Raw genomic sequence first — 22022 nt, forward strand, 5'->3', positions numbered from 1 at the left:
TGATAATTTCTTCAAAAGTAGGAGGCCAGCCATGGAAATAGAAATGTGTTCTTATCCTTTCCTTACCCAATCGACACCATAAAGGGAGTGGGGTGAATGGTTGAACTGCATTCCAGCTTCCTCGGTTGTGCTGATTGGTGTACTTCTGAAGCGTTATCACCATACTTTGTAAATTGGATTTGAACTGGAAATTCTTTAGTCTATGGTAGATGGATGTAGCAGATTCTTAACACAAGCTCCATTAGATATTGAGCTGAATACATGAAATGCTAGAAATGAAAGGAAATGGTTGTGTGAAAGTTGTCGAAGGATGTATAGGTTATTTTCAGGATCTTTCCTTTGTAGAAGATGCTTACAGGCATCATAACACAGTGCATGGTTTATACCTCTGGTTTTGCAGTCTTTAAGGAAGGCGGAGAATTTGTGTTAGGAAATTGGGTTTAAACTACTTTCATGAATATGGATAATTGACCAATCTCTATGTTGTAGGATTATAGATATATGTTTTGGAGTTTGATAGAATACCCATATGTGAAAGAAGTTTACAAAATCTATGAAGTTATCATTCAAGAGTAAGGAGAAGATGATGATGACCAAATCTATGTCTAAGTTCATGATCTGGTACTCAGGTGGTGCCATTTTTCTCATCTTGTACTGATGTGCATAAAACTGTGTATATGTTATTTGTTTTGAGAAGTGTAAATGGTTATTGTAGAAAGGGGTATAAATATATTGACAGGCCTAAAATATTCTAAAAGGGATGCTTAGTAGGTGTATTTGAGGGGATTTTAAATGATCTTTTTGGATGTTAAAGATATTCATATTTACTTAAATTACATTTTAAGAAATTTAGAAAATCTTGTCGTATTCAATTAGATGGAAAAGTTCTATGGAGACCATTTTTTAATCGGAGACCTTGGAGACCACATATGTTCTGCAATCAAAACACTATAAAATTTATTATTTTGTGAAGTATGTTCTACGAATATCACTAATTCATTAAAATTATTGAAGATCATTTAAGTTTAATAAGTAAAATGTGTATGTTCTGCAAGCTGAACAAATATTCTGCAAACTTAACATGTTTTGCATAATAAAGTATTTTTATAATATTTTATATTTTACATGCAGTACATATATGATATTCAAGATTTTGAATAAAATAAAGATCTTTGTAGAGCATGATTTACAAAATAATATGTTTTGCAATTTTTTATGCAACATTTAACTTGCAGAACACAAGTGGTTTCCAAGGTCTCCAAAAAAAGTGGTCTACATATAACTTAACCTTAGATTAGATTTGTTAATTGTTTTTGAAAATATTGGGTATTCCACTAGGATTCCAAAAATATTAAAAATTCCAGTACATTAGATTTGAATTGTAAATTTAAATGTAATATCAATGTATTGGAGGATTTTTAAACTAAAAAATATGGATTTTAATATATTTGCTACAACTTTTTATAATTTATGTAATTTCTAAATCTCTCAATTTCAAAGTATTTGTAAAAGTATATACATACAAGACACGTTTTATAAAAGTAACAATCTTTTGAAGTTGGTATTATTAGCTCAATAACTCTAGCAACATAATCTCTATTTTTCTAGTTTTGGACCCTTTTCAACAAGTAAATGTTATTAATCTAATTTTCTAAAAAATAATATCTTTTTTTGCTAATTTTTTCAAAAAAATCAATTGATATAAGAGAGAATTGTAAATTAATTTTATAAAAACTTTAGACTACTTTGTATGGGGTTGTAGATATGCAAATGCGTGATTCTATGTTTACCATATGTACCATTCTTGACTAATTTTTTTGACAAGGCCATTCTAGACAATTTAAATTTTGTAGAATGATTGACTTTAACGATAAGTCTAGGGGCTGCCTTCATCACTTCTTCTCTTCTTTGTGCAAAGTTAGTAGTTTTATCTCTAAACCCCGATGTGCTTATATAGCTTATCTGGGCTTATGATCTAAACTCTGGAAACAGGATGCTAAAGCCCTTCCCTGCAATTATTTAATTTCTTTTACAGCCAAGAAAGGCCCTTATCAAAAGCAAACCCCCTTTATTAGGAAAGGAGTTCATCATTTCAATCCTTCTTGCTCTTTCGCTTCTTATCGGAGGGTACTATTGCTCTTCCCGGCTTGTTGACCATGACCTGCGTTACAAATTAAGATGCAATTTGTGTTAGATCATTAGTAACCTACAATTTTTCCACTCTTCCACCATACACACCATCTTTCTTTACATCTTAATTATCTTTCTAGCAGTACACAATAACTTAACATGAACATATCCACTTAACACATTATGTGGGACCTAAATGTGTGACGAATTTTTATAAGCCTATACCATAGAATCTTTGTTTAAACTTGCTTTCCTTAATTCTGGAAGTTCTGTGTGCCATAAGTGGTGTAGTACTTCTTCTTTTGCAATATATCACACACTGTGAAGTCCACCATAACCCTAAAAGTCTTAATTCTTATTAGGCTGCGAATTCCACATTTTCCCCTTTATTATTAACTGTACTGCGAATAGGCCTTCCTACGTATTGTGTTCTGATCAAATCACCCTAAATATGCATCAAAATCCATTTAATTTTTAAGAATGATTCAACTGTCATAATTTTAGAAGAGCCATCCTATCCACTTCATTCAAATCAAATATCAAATTCGTATAGATTTTTAGTATGTGGAAAAATTAAGAAGGCACCAACGATTAAAGATCACTTAGATAAACCCAACTTATTAAAATGCTTCAACATTCGAGACTAACACCCACTATCAAAATCATATACATTAATTATTTAAACTAAATTTAAGGGTGTGTGATTGTTGACGATATTAATACTTTTTTGAATACTATATGAGTGAATTTCTAATTAGTGTAAAAATTTGTGAAAACTGAAAGTTTTGAAAGTTTTGGTTAGTCGTGCAAATTATGTGTTGTCTGTTGTACTTCTGAAGTCTTATCACCAAACTCTATAGATAAGATTTGAATGCAAATTTCTTTAGCTTCTAGTGGATGGATGTAGCATATTCTTCAACACATGCTTCATTACATATTGAGCTCAATATATTAATGATTTAGCTCGCCACTGTACAATACCAAAACTTTCACTTGGGTTACGAGCCCAAAAAAGTTTTCAGTCAAACACCTTAACAATAAAAATATTTTAAATATGTTACTCCCGTTAGTCCCCTTAAAATGGATAACAAAAAAGTGACGTGCAACTGATCAGGCATCAAGTTTAATATCGAATTTATCACTGATCAACTCTGTATCATTTCCAGTAAGGTTACCGACTAATTTCTTAAAAAAAAAATTCTTTTTCTTTTGAAAAAAAGAAACTCAAATAACTTTTTCGAAAATTTAAATTGATTGAATAACATATATTTAATAATAGGTTTTTTCAACATCGATAATTGTATCTGACAAATAAATTTTTTAAATGTTTATTTTTTATGAATAATTACACTTTTACTTAAAAAATAGATATTTTTTATTTTTACTAATAATTTTTTTAATTTTTTTGAAAAGTGTGTACGCCAATTCAAGAAATATACAAAAATCCAAAGGATAGTTCACGATACTATAGGTTGTTGACGGTCCCGCACACCAACTTAGGGGCTCGAGGGTTAACAAAGACATATCATTACGAGAATCAATGACACTTGAAATGTGTGTACACCAATTCACGAAATATACAAAAAGCCAAGGTCCCAACTTGACAATAAAGAGGGCAATGGATTTCAAAATGATATTACTATACTCATACTTTTAAAATCTTAGAAAAATATATACGCTATATCGGTTCTCCCATACTATCATACTTGCACTCGTATATGGATTGTGAGTATTATAGTGCTCAATATTATTTACTTTTCAAATATTAATCGGTTTTCAACGATCGAGGAAATTTGAAAGCTCGAAGAATTATTAGTTCTCCACTGCAGCAAGCTACACCAAAGAACCGGGTCTAGTTGTCATACCACATTTTGGAATGGCTTAATATCTCCAAATTTTTAACATTAAGTAATTATTAACTCTGATTAAAAATTTTGTGAATACTTATGAATACAATATCAGTGTATTTGAAGAAATAATGTCTTTATCTAGCATTATGATGAAGGTAAAAAATAGTTTTAGCTTATATAGTATGATATTTATAAGATGATTTATTATTATATTTTGATCAAATCACCTTAAATCCGCATCAAAATCCATTTAATTCTTCAAAAGGGATCAAGTGTCAGATTTTTTGAAAATCGATCATATCCACTTCAATCGAATCAAAATATTTATTTTTAGTATGAGAAAAAATTTAAAAAGGCACCAACCATTGAAGGTCACTTAGACAAAACTTACAAAACGCTTCAATATTCGAAACTAACACCTAGTGCTAAAGTCATATACATTAACTATTAAAACTATTAAAACTCTTAAGAGTATATGATTATTGACCAATGTTAATAAATTTGTGAATCATATACATTATCAGTATATTTGTAGAATTAATCTTTATCTCGCAGGATGACAAATATGAAAAAAGGTTTCGAATATATAATACCAGTGCACTCATATTTAATTTCTTTTCTATATTAGACTTTTATGTGCACAAGAAACTACTCCCCATAAATTATGAATTTATGATGTACGTGAAGAAGGCGGCTTTCCAGACAAGAAATGTACTTAGTTTAGTCATTTTATTGTTGAGAATGATTTTAATTTATTAAAGTAATATAGATAATCTCCCTTTGTTCACTTAACAGTGTATAGATTAACTCTTGTCGTTGTAACTATTAGCTTTATCTCACATTAATTTAGTTTCGAATGAATGTGTGCAAGATCATCTCGAGTGTGTATTCAACTAAGGTTTCTTTATTTTAAGCTATAAAATGAAATTTATTATAACTTACTTTTTACATGATTTTTTTTAATATAGTGTTGTGTTCAAGTATTATTGAAGTATCAGTTTTGACTAGCAGGTCCTTTTTTAATCGTGTTTAGAAGGCTTTTTCTTATGTACCAAAACTTCATGAATTTTGCATAAGTCAGTTTTGGGGAAATTAACATATGGAAGACATAATTAGGAAGACATGATTTTACTTGCGGAGGTTGGATGCAAGTTGAAATTCGAGTGAGATATTCTTAAATCTTCCAAATTTTTAAGGTACGTAAAATTTAATCTGATCGATGCTCTGATCTTTTACCTTTCTCACGCTTTAGTTGACAACAACAATTGACCAATCTGAAATTTTAAACATGGCTTTCTAAGAAAAAAATATGATAGATGAAACAATTTATGAAGAATATTTTTATGTTCTTTCACTTGAGTGGTTAGTCCAAAAATTTGTGAAAAAAGTCGAGAGTGTAGACCGTGCCATATTTTTTTTCCGTAGTTTATTTGCAATATATTAGGTAAAAAGTGAATATCTATGGTATACTTCATAAAAGCACTATAAGAAAAATTAAAACCAATACAGATATTCTTCGAAAATTTCGTAACATATCATCTGTAGACAACAGAGAGGGCAAGTAGAGTTGATAATTTCTTCAAAAGTAGGAGGCCAGCCATGGAAATAGAAATGTGTACTTATACTTTCCTTACCCAATGGACACCATAAAGGGAGTGGGGTGAATGGTCGAACTACATTCCAGCTTCCTCGGTTGTGCTGCCTGGTGTACTTCTGAAGCGTTATCACCATACTTTGTAAATTAGATTTGAACTGGAAATTCTTTAGTCTATGGTAGATGGATGTAGCAGATTCTTCAACACAAGCTCCATTATATATTGAGCTGAATACATGAAATGCTAGAAATGAAAGGAAATGGTTGTGTGAAAGTTGTCGAAGGATGTATAAGTTATTTTCAGGATCTTTCCTTTGTAGAAGATGCTTACAGGCATCATAACACAGTGCATGATTTATACCTCTGGTTTTGCAGTCTTCAAGGAAGGCGGAGAATTTGTGTTGGGCAATTGGGTTTAAACTACTTTCATGAATATGGATATTTGACCAATCTATATGTTGTAGGATTATAGATATATGTTTTGGAGTTTGATAGAATACCCATATCTGAAAGAAGTTTGCAAAATCTATGAAGTTATCACTCAAGAGTAAGGAGAAGATGATGATGAACAAATCTATGTCTAAGTTCAAGATCTGGTACTCAGGTGGTGCCATTTTTCTCATCTTGTACTGATTGTGCATAAAACTGTGTATATGTTATTTGTTTTGAGAAGTGTAAATGGTTATTGTAGAAAGGGGTATAAATATATTGACGGGCCTAAAGTATTCTAAAAGGGATGCTTAGTAGGTGTATTTGAGGGGATTTTAAATGATCTTTTTGGATATTAAAGATATTCATATTTACTTAAATTAGATTTTAAGAAATTTAGAAAATCTTATCGTATTCAATTAGATGAGAAAAGTTCTAAGGAGACCATTTTTTAATCGGAGACCTTGGAGACCACATATGTTCTGCAATCAAAACACTATAAAATTTATTATTTTGTGAAGTATGTTCTATGAATATCACTAATTCATTAAAATTATTGAAGATCATTTAAGTTTAATAAGTAAAATGTGTATGTTCTGCAAGCTGAACAAATGTTCTGCAAACTTAACATGTTTTGCAGAATAAAGTATTTTTGTAATATTTTATATTTTACATGCAGTACATATATGATATTCAAGATTTTGATTAAAATAAAGATCTTTGTAGAGCATGATTTACAAAATAATATATTTTGCAAATTTTTATGCAACATTTAACTTGCAGAACACAAGTGGTTTCCAAGGTCTCCAAAAAAAGTGGTCTACATATAACTTAACCTTAGATTAGATTTGTTAATTGTTTTTGAAAATATTGGGTATTCCACTAGGATTCCAAAAATATTAAAAATTCCAGTACATTAGATTTGAATTGTAAATTTAAATGTAATATCAATGTATTGGAGGATTTTTAAACTAAAAAATATGGATTTTAATATATTTGCTACAACTTTTTATAATTTATGTAATTTCTAAATCTCTCAATTTCAAAGTATTTGTAAAAGTATATACATACAGGACACGTTTTATAAAAGTAACAATCTTTTGAAGTTGGTATTATTAGCTCAATAACTCTAGCAACATAATCTCTATTTTTCTAGTTTTGGACCCTTTTCAACAAGTAAATGTTATTAATCTAATTTTCTAAAAAATAATATCTTTTTTTGCTAATTTTTTCAAAAAAATCAATTGATATAAGAGAGAATTGTAAATTAATTTTATAAAAACTTTAGACTACTTTGTATGGGGTTGTAGATATGCAAATGCGTGATTCTATGTTTACCATATGTACGATTCTTGACTAATTTTTTTGACAAGGCCATTCTAGACAATTTAAATTTTGTAGAATGATTGACTTTAACGATAAGTCTAGGGGCTGCCTTCATCACTTCTTCTCTTCTTTGTGCAAAGTTAGTAGTTTTATCTCTAAACCCCGATGTGCTTATATAGCTTATCTGGGCTTATGATCTAAACTCTGGAAACAGGATGCTAAAGCCCTTCCCTGCAATTATTTAATTTCTTTTACAGCCAAGAAAGGCCCTTATCAAAAGCAAACCCCCTTTATTAGGAAAGGAGTTCATCATTTCAATCCTTCTTGCTCTTTCGCTTCTTATCGGAGGGTACTATTGCTCTTCCCGGCTTGTTGACCATGACCTGCGTTACAAATTAAGATGCAATTTGTGTTAGATCATTATTAACCTACAATTTTTCCACTCTTCCAGCATACACACCATCTTTCTTTACATCTTAATTATCTTTCTAGCAGTACACAATAACTTAACATGAACATATCCACTTAACACATTATGTGGGACCTAAATGTGTGACGAATTTTTATAAGCCTATACCATAGAATCTTTGTTTAAACTTGCTTTCCTTAATTCTGGAAGTTCTGTGTGCCATAAGTGGTGTAGTACTTCTTCTTTTGCAATATATCACACACTGTGAAGTCCACCATAACCCTAAAGTCTTAATTCTTATTAGGCTGCGAATTCCACATTTTCCCCTTTATTATTAACTGTACTGCGAATAGGCCTTCCTACGTATTGTGTTCTGATCAAATCACCCTAAATATGCCCATTTAATTTTTAAGAATGATTCAACTGTCATAATTTTAGAAAAGCCATCCTATCCACTTCATTCAAATCAAATATCAAATTCGTATAGATTTTTAGTATGTGGAAAAATTAAGAAGGCACCAACGATTAAAGATCACTTAGATAAACCCAACTTATTAAAATGCTTCAACATTCGAGACTAACACCCACTATCAAAATCATATACATTAATTATTTAAACTAAATTTAAGGGTGTGTGATTGTTGACGATATTAATACTTTTTTGAATACTATATGAGTGTATTTCTAATTAGTGTAAAAATTTGTGAAAACTGAAAGTTTTGAAAGTTTTGGTTAGTCGTGCAAATTATGTGTTGTCTGTTGTACTTCTGAAGTCTTATCACCAAACTCTATAGATAAGATTTGAATGCAAATTTCTTTAGCTTCTAGTGGATGGATGTAGCAGATTCTTCAACACATGCTTCATTACATATTGAGCTCAATATATTAATGATTTAGCTCGCCACTGTACAATACCAAAACTTTCACTTGGGTTACGAGCCCAAAAAAGTTTTCAGTCAAACACCTTAACAATAAAAATATTTTAAATATGTTACTCCCGTTAGTCCCCTTAAAATGGATAACAAAAAAGTGACGTGCAACTGATCAGGCATCAAGTTTAATATCGAATTTATCACTGATCAACTCTGTATCATTTCCAGTAAGGTTACCGACTAATTTCTTAAAAAAAAAATTCTTTTTCTTTGAAAAAAAGAAACTCAAATAACTTTTTCGAAAATTTAAATTGATTGAATAACATATATTTAATAATAGGTTTTTTTCAACATCGATAATTGTATCTGACAATAAATTTTTTAAATGTTTATTTTTTATGAATAATTACACTTTTACTTAAAAATAGATATTTTTTATTTTTACTAATAATTTTTTTAATTTTTTTGAAAAGTGTGTACGCCAATTCAAGAAATATACAAAAATCCAAAGGATAGTTCACGATACTATAGGTTGTTGACGGTCTCGCACACCAACTTAGGGGCTCGAGGGTTAACAAAGACATATCATTACGAGAATCAATGACACTTGAAATGTGTGTACACCAATTCACGAAATATACAAAAAGCCAAGGTCCCAACTTGACAATAAAGAGGGCAATGGATTTCAAAATGATATTACTATACTCATACTTTTAAAATCTTAGAAAAATATATACGCTATATCGGTTCTCCCATACTATCATACTTGCACTCGTATATGGATTGTGAGTATTATAGTGCTCAATATTATTTACTTTTCAAATATTAATCGGTTTTCAACGATCGAGGAAATTTGAAAGCTCGAAGAATTATTAGTTCTCCACTGCCAGCAAGCTACACCAAAGAACCGGGTCTAGTTGTCATACCACATTTTGGAATGGCTTAATATCTCCAAATTTTTAACATTAAGTAATTATTAACTCTGATTAAAAATTTTGTGAATACTTGTGAATACAATATCAGTGTATTTGAAGAAATAATGTCTTTATCTAGCATTATGATGAAGGTAAAAAATAGTTTTAGCTTATATAGTATGATATTTATAAGATGATTTATTATAATATTTTGATTCAAATCACCTTAAATCCGCATCAAAATCCATTTAATTCTTCAAAAGGGATCAAGTGTCAGATTTTTTGAAAATCGATCATATCCACTTCAATCTAATCAAAATATTTATTTTTAGTATGAGAAAAAAATTAAAAAGGCACCAACCATTGAAGATCACTTAGACAAAACTTACAAAATGCTTCAATATTCGAAACTAACACCTAGTGCTAAAGTCATATACATTAACTATTAAAACTATTAAAACTCTTAAGAGTATATGATTATTGACCAATGTTAATAAATTTGTGAATCATATACAATATCAGTATATTTGTAGAATTAATGTCTTTATCTCGCACGGATGACAAATATGAAAAAAGGTTTCGAATATATAATACCAGTGCACTCATATTTAATTTCTTTTCTATATTAGACTTTTATGTGCACAAGAAACTACTCCCCATAAATTATGAATTTATGATGTACCTGAAGAAGGCGGCTTTCTAGACAAGAAATGTACTTAGTTTAGTCATTTTATTGTTGAGAATGATTTTAATTTATTAAAGTAATATAGATAATCTCCCTTTGTTCACTTAACAGTGTATAAATTACCCCTTGTCGTTGTAACTATTAGCTTTATCTCACATTAATTTAGTTTCTAATGAATGTGTGTCAAGATCATCTGCAGTGTATTCAACTAAGGTTTCTTTATTTTAAGCTATAAAATGAAATTTATTATAACTTACTTTTTACATGATTTTTTTTAATATAGTGTTGTGTTCAAGTATTATTGAAGTATCAGTTTTGACTAGCAGGTCCTTTTTTAATCGTGTTTAGAAGGCTTTTTCTTATGTACCAAAACTTCATGAATTTTGCATAAGTCAGTTTTGGGGAAATTAACATATGGAAGATATAATTAGGAAGACATGATTTTACTTGCGGAGGTTGGATGCAAGTTGAAATTCGAGTGAGATATTCTTAAATCTTCCAAATTTTTAAGGTACGTAAAATTTAATCTGATCGATGCTTTGATCTTTTACCTTTCTCACACTTTAGTTGACAACAACAATTGACCAATATGAAATTTTAAACATGGCTTTCTAAGAAAAAAATATGATAGATGAAACAATTTATGAAGAATATTTTTATGTTCTTTCACTTGAGTGGTTAGTCCAAAAATTTGTGAAAAAAGTCGAGAGTGTAGACCCTGCCATATTTTTTTTCGGTAATTTATTTGCAATATATTAGGTAAAAAGTGAATATATGGTATACTTCATAAAAGCACTATAAGAAAAATTAAAACCAAAACAGATATTCTTCGAAAATTTCATAACATAGGGATGCTTAGTAGGTGTATTTCACGGGATTTTAAATGATCTTTTTGGATGTTAAAGATGTTCATATTTACTTAAATTAGATTTTAAGAAATTTAGAAAATCTTGTCGTATTCAATTAGATGAGAAAAGTTCTATGGAGACCACTTTTTAATCGGAGACCACATATGTTCTGCAATCAAAACACTATAAAATTTATTATTTTGTGAAGTATGTTCAACGAGTATCACTAATTCATTAAAATTATTGAAGATCATTTAAGTTTAATAAGTAAATGTGTATGTTCTACAAGCTCAACAAATATTCCACAAACTTAACATGTTTTGCAGAATAAAGTATTTTTGTAATATTTTATATTTTACATGGAGTACATATATGATATTCAAGATTTTGAATAAAATAAAGATCTTTGTAGAGCATGATTTACAAAATAATATGTTTTGCAATATTTTTATGCAACATTTAACTTGCAGAACACAAGTGGTCTCCAAGGTCTCCAAAAAAAGTGGTTTACATAGAACTTAACCCTAGATTAGATTTGTTAATTGTTTTTGAAAATATTGGGTATTCCACTAGGATTCCAAAATATTAAAAATTCCAGTATATTAGATTTGAATTGTAAATTTAAATGTAATATCAATGTATTGGAGGATTTTTAAACTAAAAAAAATGGATTTTAATATATTTGCTACAACTTTTTATAATTTATGTAATTTCTAAATCTCTCAATTTCAAAGTATTTGCAAAGTATACACATACAAGACACGTTTTATAAAAGTAACAATCTTTTGAAGTTGGTATTATTAGCTCAATAACTCTAGCAACATAATCTCTATTTTTCTAGTTCTGGACCATTTTCAACAAGTAAATGTTATTAATCTAATTTTCTAAAAAATAATATATTTTTTTGCTAATTATTTCAAAAAAATCAAATGATATAACAGAGAATTGTAAATTAATTTTATAAAAACGTTAGACTACTTTGTATGGGGTTGTAGATATGCAAATGGGTGATTCTATGTTTACCATATGTACCATTCTTGACTATTTTTTTTTAGACAAGGCCATTCTAGACAATTTAAATTTTGTAGAATGATTGACTTTAACGATAAGTCTAGGGGTTGCCTTCATCACTTCTTCTCTTCTTTGTGCAAAGTTAGTAGTTTTATCTCTAAACCCAGATGTGCTTATATAGCTTATCTGGGCTTATGATCTAAACTCTGGAAATAGGATGCTAAAGCCCTTCCCTGCAATTATTTACTTTCTTTTACAACCAAGAAAGGCCCTTATCAAAAGCAAACCCCCTTTATTAGGAAAGGAATTCATCATTTCAATCCTTCTAGCTCTTTCGCTTCTTATCCGAGGGTACTATTGCTCTTCCCGGCTTGTTGACCATGACCTGCGTTACAAATTAAGATGCAATTTGTGTTAGATCATTAGTAACCTACAATTTTTCCACTCTTCCACCATACACACCATCTTTCTTTACATCTTAATTATCTTCCTAGAAGTACACAATAACTTAACATGAACATATCCACTTAACACATTATGTGGGACCTAAATGTGTGACGAATTTTTATAAGCCTATACCATAGAATCTTTGTTTAAACTTGCTTTCCTTAATTCTGGAAGTTCTGCTACTAGCACCTACCGTCATGAAATTTATAATAAAAAACCACAACCAGCAACCCTGCCATAAAATATGCAAATGTAAAGATAAATGGTATTAACAAATTGGTCAAACAAGTATGTAATATGAAATTTAAAATAGAAAAATACTTATGCTTGAAGTTGCATAATCTGGTCGTGCCTCCGCAAACCAAATAAACTAGATATCAAAAGTGTGCATACAACAGAATGAGTGGGGGCCATAAACTGGAATAAGAAAACAAATAAAATTAAAATATAAGTAAACAGATACAAAAATTACTAAAAAATACAAACAAAGATAAAAAGAAAAGATAAACATGTTACCCCTAAATAACTAATATCAATGGAAGGAATGATGAGTTCGAACTTGGGAGCTTTAGATATGTGGATTCGTCTTTGTCATCGGATAAACACCACAAATAGTAATGCAAGAAACTGTATCATAAAAGAAGATAAATACATATAAAAGAAACTGATATGAAAATGAAATTAAGTGTTGACATTATATAAGGACAAAAATCTATTATAAGTATATAAATATGTATAACCTAGATACCAAAATTGTAACACAAAATACAATATTAGAGGAGGAAAAGGAAATTAAAAAAAATTATAGTTGCAATGGCACAACCTAAGAGAAAACACAAACGACCTGTAGTTTGTTTGAACTAGAATACACTCTAGCAAAGTTGATTTTAGTCAGAAGCCTAACTAACACGAATTTGTTATCATCTAAAAACTGATTTTTTGCCCACTTTAAAAGCATTTTCTGCAAAACAGAGAGAAAGCATCAACCTCTTAATGAATGTAAAATATAAATGGACCTATATACATAGTTTGAAAAGCCGATAGCAAAATCAAAACCAATAACTAATGTTCCACCTACCGAGACTTGTAAATTTCTCCTGCTCGCTTTTCACCAGGCCAAGAAAATGATATGGTGCCTTAATAATTGGGAATAAAATTCTGGCAACCTTGTTGCTGTTTGTTTGAGCAAATTGAATTTCATTGTCTGAAGTTGCGACCTTCACCAAATGCTTCACACTCGGGACCCTGAAAACAAAATCATGTAAGATAGTTAACTACTCTACTCTTAAGTATAACCCATACTTACTCTTAAAATTTGACATTATTAATTACCATAATTTGGATAGAAATCAAAATAAAAAATATGTAAAACCCTAAATTGTAAACTCATAAATCTTGTATTTACAAAACCACTAAAATCAAGTAAACACAAAACCCCTAAAGTCAAGTATATACAAACGCCCAAGTTAATTTACAGACAAAACCCTATATACACATAATAGTACATACGAATAGGCACCAAAATATTTGATGCGATGATGAACAGGGATGAATACCTCAGATACCCGAAATAGTGCTAAGAAGTGAGTATTAGAACAACTTCCATTTTATATAGAACAACTTTGAGATTGTATTCAACGGCGAAAGAGGTGAAAAGTAAGAAAAAGAGAGCTGATAAACCTATGTATATATGTTACTGCTTTTGTTCGACTGATATCAGTTGATAACCCGGCCCATAATCTAAATTACCCAGCCCATTATAATATATCACTGAAGTTGGTGGAAATAACCCGCATGTCCTCTGTTCTAATTCCACTGAATTCGGTCGAAGATATTTACAATTTACAAAAACTAACAGAAGCTACTGACTAACCTCTTTGTTCAGCATAAATTAAATTCAACATTCTCAATTACAGAAATTCAACATTCTCAATACTGGGAAAATAAGAAATTCTTAATCACAATTACACAAATATTTTTATATGACTTATATATTAATTTCAAAAAAAATATCAATAATGTGAACTAGTGATTTAAAATTACAAAAGAATAATCTACGCCAAATCATCATGATCACTATCACTCTCCTCATGAATACTCCTCTCTTCATCGTCGTCTTTCTCTTTGTTTTTGTCCTCATTGTACTCATGATAAGAGAAATCATTTTCGAACATACTGAAGTCAATAAAAAAATTTGAGGGCTCTCGAATAATTACTTTCGACATGTGATGATGAAGCGCTTGATGCATCATTTTGTAAAGTATCATCGAAAGATGTTACTCTTACCTTAGACGCCACATTCTCGTTAACTTGTCGACTCTTAGTTGTTAAGACACCGATCACCTTCCTCATTTCTTCGAATTAACTTTTCCCAATGCCTTAGTTAGAATATCTGCTCTTTGCTTGTGCGTAGGTACGTACTTGACCACCAGCTTTCCTCGTTCTATGCACTCGCGAATGAAATGAAAGCGGACATCAATATGCTTACTTCTTCCATGTTGAACTGGATTTTTCATCAGCTCCATTGCAGATCTATTGTCCACATGAAGTATGACTGGTCCAACTCGTTGCCCAGAAATTTCTTCCAACAGTCCCTGGAGCCAGATGCTTTGACAGGCTGCGGTTGTAGCCGCCATGTATTCTGTCTCGCAGGATGACAATGCCATTACTCTCTGTTTTTGTGAAGCCCATGAGATCAAGCTTTATTTAGATAAAAAACACATCCCACATGTACTCTCCTGTCTACAACATCACCAGCTAGGTCGCTATCTGAGAAGCCAATCAAAAACTTCTCATTTCTCTCGTTCTTGTACACTAACCCATGATCGATTGTGCCCCTCACATATCTCAGTATATGTTTTATTGCCTGTTGATGCTTGACAGTGGGCTTTTCCATAAAACGACTTGCTACACCTACTGCATACGATATATCTGGCCTAGTATGCGTCAAATATCGCAGACTCCCAACGATGCCTCTATATTCAGTTGCATCTACTAGCCTACCACCATCGTCCCTGTCCAACTGCAATTTTATATTCCATAGGATATTTACATGGGTTACAGTTCAACATACCTGTCTTTTCCAGCAGCCTTTTGGCGTATGCAGATTGCTTCAACGTGGTGGACAAATCTGTCTGACTAACTTCTATACCCAAGTAAAACGACATCAAACCCAGATTACTCATCTCAAACTGTTCACTCATCTGTAACTTAAACTCCTCAATTTCACGCTTGTGTGTGCCTGTCACTAACAGATCATCAACGTAAACTCCAACTATCACTACATTTCCTCTGTCGAATCTTGTGTATACAGCCTGTTCATGCAAGCATCTCTTGAAACCTAGCTCTCTCAAACACTTATCCAATCTAGCATTCCAGGCCCTAGGCGCTTGACGTAGTCCGTATAGTGCCTTAACTAGTTTGTACACCTTTTGTTCTAGTCCCTCCTTCACAAATCCCTCGGGCTGAGTTACGTATACCTCTTCTTGAAGTTCACCATTTAAAAACGCAGATTGTACATCGAGATGGTGAACCTCCCAACCTTCCTTTGCCGACAGAGCTAGCAACAATCGAATCGTGTCAAGACGAGCTACAGGTGCGAACACTCATTATAATCAATACCCTTTTGTTGCACATAGCCCTTTGCGACTAAGCGCGCCTGTGCTTCACTATGTTCCCTTCTGGATCCTTTTTCAATTTAAATACCCACTTCAGTCCAATGGATCTGTGTCCGGGTGGCAGGTCTGTAAGAATCCATGTGTTGTTTCTCTCAATTGCATCAATTCCTGCTTCATCGCGTCCTGCCATTCTCCCTCCTCTGCTGCTTCTTTAAAGGATGTTGGCCCTTCTACCTTTAGTAAAATCAGTTCATCAATCATATCAAAAACCTCCGTCTCGTTGTAAATTTCATTTAGAGATCTGTAGCGTCTGGGTTCACTACTTCCTGCACTACTTTCTGCAGAGGGCATATCTGTTGTCTCTCCCGTCGAATTAACTGCAGCACCTGAAGATTGTAGAGCTGATGACTGTGACTGTGGCGACTGCAGGGGTGTGGCTCCGGCTCTGTTTCAGTGCCATCTCCTGTATCCATGGGACAGCTCATCTCAACGTACTTACCGGGAAAACTCACCTCGTTCACTTGCTCTTGTTCCCACGACCAGAATTTGTCTTCTTGGAACACCACATCTCGACTTACGTGCACCTCCCCTGTTTTCGGATCATACAGCCTATTTCTTTTCGTACCTGGTTCCTTACCGAGATACACAACCAACTTACCACGATCGTCCAGTTTCTTTGTGTGTATCGAGGGGACCTTCATGACTGCTGTACACCCAAAAATTCTTACATGTGACAAATCTGGTTTTTCACCATACCATGCTTCATACGGAGTTCTGCCTTTCAATATACGAGTTGGTAGATGATTTAGTACATAAATCGAATGTCGCACTGCCTCTCCCCACATAAACGCTGGCAGTCCTGATTCCTTCAAAATGCTTCTAGTCATAGCCACGACAGTTCGGTTTCTACGCTCAACCACCCCATTTTGTTGAGGGGTGTAGGGGGCTGTGTAGTGCCTCTGGATACCAGCCTTTTCGCAAAATTCCGTGAACTCCTTCGAACAAAATTCCCCGCCTCGATCCGTCCTCAGTATTTTAATACTTCTTTCAGCTCCATTTTCGACCAAGGCCTTGAATTTCTTGAACATTTCGAATGCACTGCTCTTCTCCTTCAGTAAGTACACCCACATCTTCCTGCTATAATCGTCGACAAATAACAAAAAATAACGATTACCTCCGGGTGTTATTGGCATGATGGGTCCACAAATATCAGCATGTACTATCTCCAGTGTCTTTCTCGAGTTGAAAATTGCTTGGGACGGGAATGGCCTCCTGGACTGTTTCGACATCAAGCACCCTTCACACTTCTTCAATGGTTGTATCATTTCTGGAATCCCAGTGCCATTTCTTCTTTTGATATAAGCTCTAATGCTCGAAAATTGACATGCCCAAGCCGAGCATGCCACACCATGTATTCTCTTCCAACTTCGTGAGTAAACATGAGAGTTTGCTCTCCTCAAGGCTAATTTTATACAACCGATTTTCGGTTTTTTTCACTTTCATCAGAAGCTTTCCATTGCCTTCGTAGACCCACAAGTAATCTCCCTCAAGTATTACTCTATTTCCTGCCTCCGATAATTGGCCCAGACTTATAATGTTATTACACAGATTAGGAATAGAATATACCTCCTGTAAAATTCTTTCCTCGCCATTTTTACACTGGAATGCAACCGACCCCTTTCCTTAAATATTGACAGTAGATCCGTCCCCGAACTTCACTCTTCCGGTCACACTTTCATCAAGCTCTTTGAATTTTCCACGTTGTCCAGTCATATGATTACTTGCCCCTTTGTCGAGGTACCACACTTGCGAGTCTCTTTGTCCCTCGACGTTTTGTACAGAGTTTTGGAATGACCGAGTCCTCCTTCAACAACATTGATTTTGCTTTTATTATTCCTACCTCGGCAATCAACAAGGCCGGCTCATCCTCAAGAATTTGTGAGAGGTTTGCCTCCTTTTGCACCTCTCTTTCTCTTCTTGGCTTACGACACTCTACGGCATAATGCCCATATGCCTGACACTTAAAACATCTCACTCTGCTTTTGTCCCTTACTCCGCGAACTCCATCTTTCGCACGGTACTCTTCACCACTTCGAGTCCCATTTCTATTGGTCCTCTTTAACCATTCCTCACGAGTCAGAAGTAATTGTCCCTCGTTGCTCTCTCGTTTCCTCCATTCTTCCTCAGTCAATAGAAGTTGTCCTTGATTTGTTTCTATCGTTCCTTTTAATCTCTCCTCGTGAGCCTTCAGTGACCCAATGACCTCCTCGACTGACATTTCTTCCACCTTACCGAACTGTTCGATCGCAGAAGCAATTGGGAGGAATTTAGAAGGCATTGCTCTGAGTAACTTCTTAACAACATAACTTCTTCCACCGTTTCTCCCAGGGCTCTAATGTTGGTCACCAGACTGTTCAGTTTCAGGAAAAATTCATCCAGCTGTTTACCTTCTTTCATACACATAGTTTCGAACTCGCACCTAAGGGTCTGTGCCTTCGCCATTTTCACCTTATCAGCTCCCAACGACATTGTTCTGACTGCGTTCCAGGCCTCTTTGGATGTTTTCTTTTCTGCGATGGACAATAGAATGTCTTCAGGACTCCTTGGTAAATAACGGCTAGAGCACGCTTGTCCATCTTATATTCGACTGCTGCCTTGGGGTCTTTAGGTTCAATGGCCTCCCACACGCCATGGGCTTGCATAAATACTCTCATTTTGAGAGCCCATATTGTATAGTTCGTCTTTGTTAGCATCGGGTAGCTCAGGCCGATCGAGTTCTCTCTTTGGCTTTGTTTGTTTCCATCTTGACGCTGTTCTGGACCTAGTAATCTCCTGTGCTGTGATACCAAGTATTAGTAACAACACAACACACGCACACACTCTTGTATGTATGTAAACTGGGAAAAAATAGAAGTTCTGTTATTCAAATAATGTAGTGTACAGACTTATATAAAACTAGTAAATGAAAGCTATAAAATAGGAACTAATTCTAACAGATTCTCCACAACTCCACTGCTATTATTTAGCTCCTAAAATCATGCTAGTGCGGGTGACTAATTCCACACCAACTGACATATTATTTGAATATGTTTAGATTAAACAAAATCCAACAATGAATACCTCAGATACCCGAAATAGTGCTAAGAAAGTGAGTATTAGAACAACTTCCATTTTATATAGAACAACTTGAGATTGTATTCAACGGCGAAAGAGGTGAAAAGTAAGAAAAAGAGAGCTGATTAACCTAGGTATATATGTTACTGCTTTTGTTCGACTGATATCAGTTGATAACCCGGCCCATAATCTAAATTACCCAGCCCATTAAATATATCACTGAAGTTGGTGGAAATAACCGGCATGTCCTCTGTTCTAATCCACTGAATTCGGTCGAAGATATTTACAAATTTACAAAACTAACAGAAGCTACTGACTAAAACCTCTTTGTTCAGCATAAAATTAAATTCAACATTCTCAATTACAGAAATTCAACATTCTCAATACTGGGAAAAATAAGAAATTCTTAATCACAATTACACAAATATTTTTATATGACTTATATATTAATTTCAAAAAAAATATCAATATGTGAACTAGTGATTTAAAATTACAAAAGAAATAATCTACGCCAAATCATCATGATCCCTATCAACTCTCCTCATGGAATACTCCTCTCTTCATCGTCGTCTTTCTCTTTGTTTTTGTCCTCATTGTACTCATGATAAGAGAAATCATTTTCGAACAATACTCAAGTCAATAAAAAAATTTGAGGGCTCTCGAATAATTACTTTCGATATGTGATGATGAAGCGCTTGATGCATCATTTTGTAAAGTATCATCGAAAGATGTTACTCTTACTTAGACGCCACATTCTCGTAACTTGTCGATCTCTTAGTTGTTAAGACCGTGTACCATGAAGACTTTGGATTTGTAATGCTCGGTGCGTAATATACTTGATGGCATGGCTAGCCACACAAATACATCTTCGGCTCTTAACTTTGATTTTACATCCACCGTGGTCATCCTATTTCTATCGACTTTTACATGTGTTGCGTATGATCAAACCATGACATTTGAATAAGACAACTTTGATTGCCATTGTGCTAGTAGAGCTTAAGTACTTCTTGTAGTCGTCCATTAATAATTGTCAAAGCTTCCCTTGGTATGAACTTCCTATAATTTTAAATGTATGAAATTTAGTAACAAATAACATAAGACTAATGCAATTTACAAGTTTAAGAATGATCTATTATACTTTTTACCAATAACACCACACCGGAATTTGATGAGGTGAGCTCCTTTTCCTTTGCACAACCGAATTTATAATCCATTACATTTGCATCCTTTAAAGGATTCAACATCATACATAGGTCCTCTTATTAAAATCTTTAAATTAGCTTTGAGCTCTTGATCACCTTCCACCTAATAGTAAAGAAGATAAACACATAGGGTGCGGTTATATTATATGAACAAATACATAAGCGGGCAACGTATAAATTTATTCAACATACGCTTCTACGAAAACCAATCAATGAAGTATATTTTTTGAAACTCTTCTTTTTTTGCATCATTGAAATCAGGAGGTTCTTTATCCACTAACCTTTGGAATCCCCTATTATAAAAATTAAAAAATATTAAAAAAACTAAAATTAGTTGACTAGATATATAGTAAATTTAGATTTACTTAAGTAAGGTTGAGAAATAATACCGCAAAAATTTTCCGACTTCTGGAGAATTAATTAGAATATAGTAGGTCACAAGTTTATGCTCATCATCGCTCAAAATTCTAAATCCGGTCCGAAGCATGGGGTATGTTGGGTATGTGTAAACTTCTAACAAGTTAGGATCAAATAAGCTTTTTGATGCCTCATTTTGACGTAACTGATTATGCACTGTCTTGGCTTTGGATTCGAAATATAATGAGCAAAAGTGAACACATTCTTCCTCAATATATCGTTCTGCCATTGAACCTTCTGCCCGAGCTTTATTTTTTACATTCAATTTCAAGTCGTGCAAAAATCTTTCAACAAAGTACATCCATCGAAAATTAGTTAGACCACCTAACTTACACTCTGTAGCCAAATGAACCGGCAAATGCTCCATCGAATAAAAAAAACCTGAAATATAAGTGATTTCAAGTTGAAAATATCCTCACTATATCAATTTCCATCTTCTCAAGATCCGTGTATTTCAAGTTGGATGAGCATAAATCTTGGAACAGTTAGACATCTCAATATAAGAACATCAGCTACATTCCTCGGCAATAAGTCATGACAAACATAGGCAACAATTTTTGCATGAAAACGTGGCAATCATATGATTTCATCCCATGCATGGTGCATTTTTCATAATTAACACACCTGGATATATTTGATACATACCCATCTGGAAGTTCCAATTCTTCAGTCCACTTGAACGATTTGAGGATTTGTTCTTTCTCAAGTACATAAGGAGCACTCGGCATTGTGTCACCATCTTGAATCCACAACTCACGATGTACACCTAATTCTTTACAATCTTTCCTTGCCTTCGAGTTATCTTTGGTCTTCTTCCTAACATTCAACAAAGTGAAGAAGATGTTTTCAAAGATATTTTTTTCCGTATGCATGACGTCGATATTATGACGAAGACTGAGTGTCTCCCAATACGGTAGCTCAAAAAATGGAGAGAAGTATGTCCAATTATGTGTTACAATAATCCCTTGGTTTTCTTCTGATTGTCTTTCCAGGGGGAGGAAACCGAATCTCCTCACAAAGGGTCTTTCAATTAATCCTGAATATCGAGAAGTGACTGATCGTGTCTCTCTACTTCCAAATTTTATGTCCTTCTCAATGGGTCATCTGCTTCTAAGAAATATCGAGCAGTGCCATAAAAACTAGGTTTACCACCATGC

The 22022-nt window shown here is 33.1% G+C and overlaps 1 long non-coding RNA gene across 1 annotated transcript; it reads right to left on the reverse strand.

Annotated features, from left to right (window-relative positions):
- Positions 1-12849: 12849 nt before the first annotated feature.
- On the reverse strand, positions 12850-13732 carry LOC141701537 (uncharacterized). The gene is made up of 3 exons (XR_012566815.1): positions 13594-13732; positions 13032-13142; positions 12850-12932 (listed from the first exon to the last, which is right to left on the reverse strand). It is a non-coding gene; the product is annotated as an uncharacterized LOC141701537 (long non-coding RNA).
- Between the last annotated feature and the right edge of the window lie 8290 nt (positions 13733-22022).

This window comes from Apium graveolens, unplaced genomic scaffold, assembly GCF_009905375.1.
Source record: "Apium graveolens cultivar Ventura unplaced genomic scaffold, ASM990537v1 ctg4013, whole genome shotgun sequence".
NCBI lineage: Eukaryota > Viridiplantae > Streptophyta > Magnoliopsida > Apiales > Apiaceae > Apium > Apium graveolens.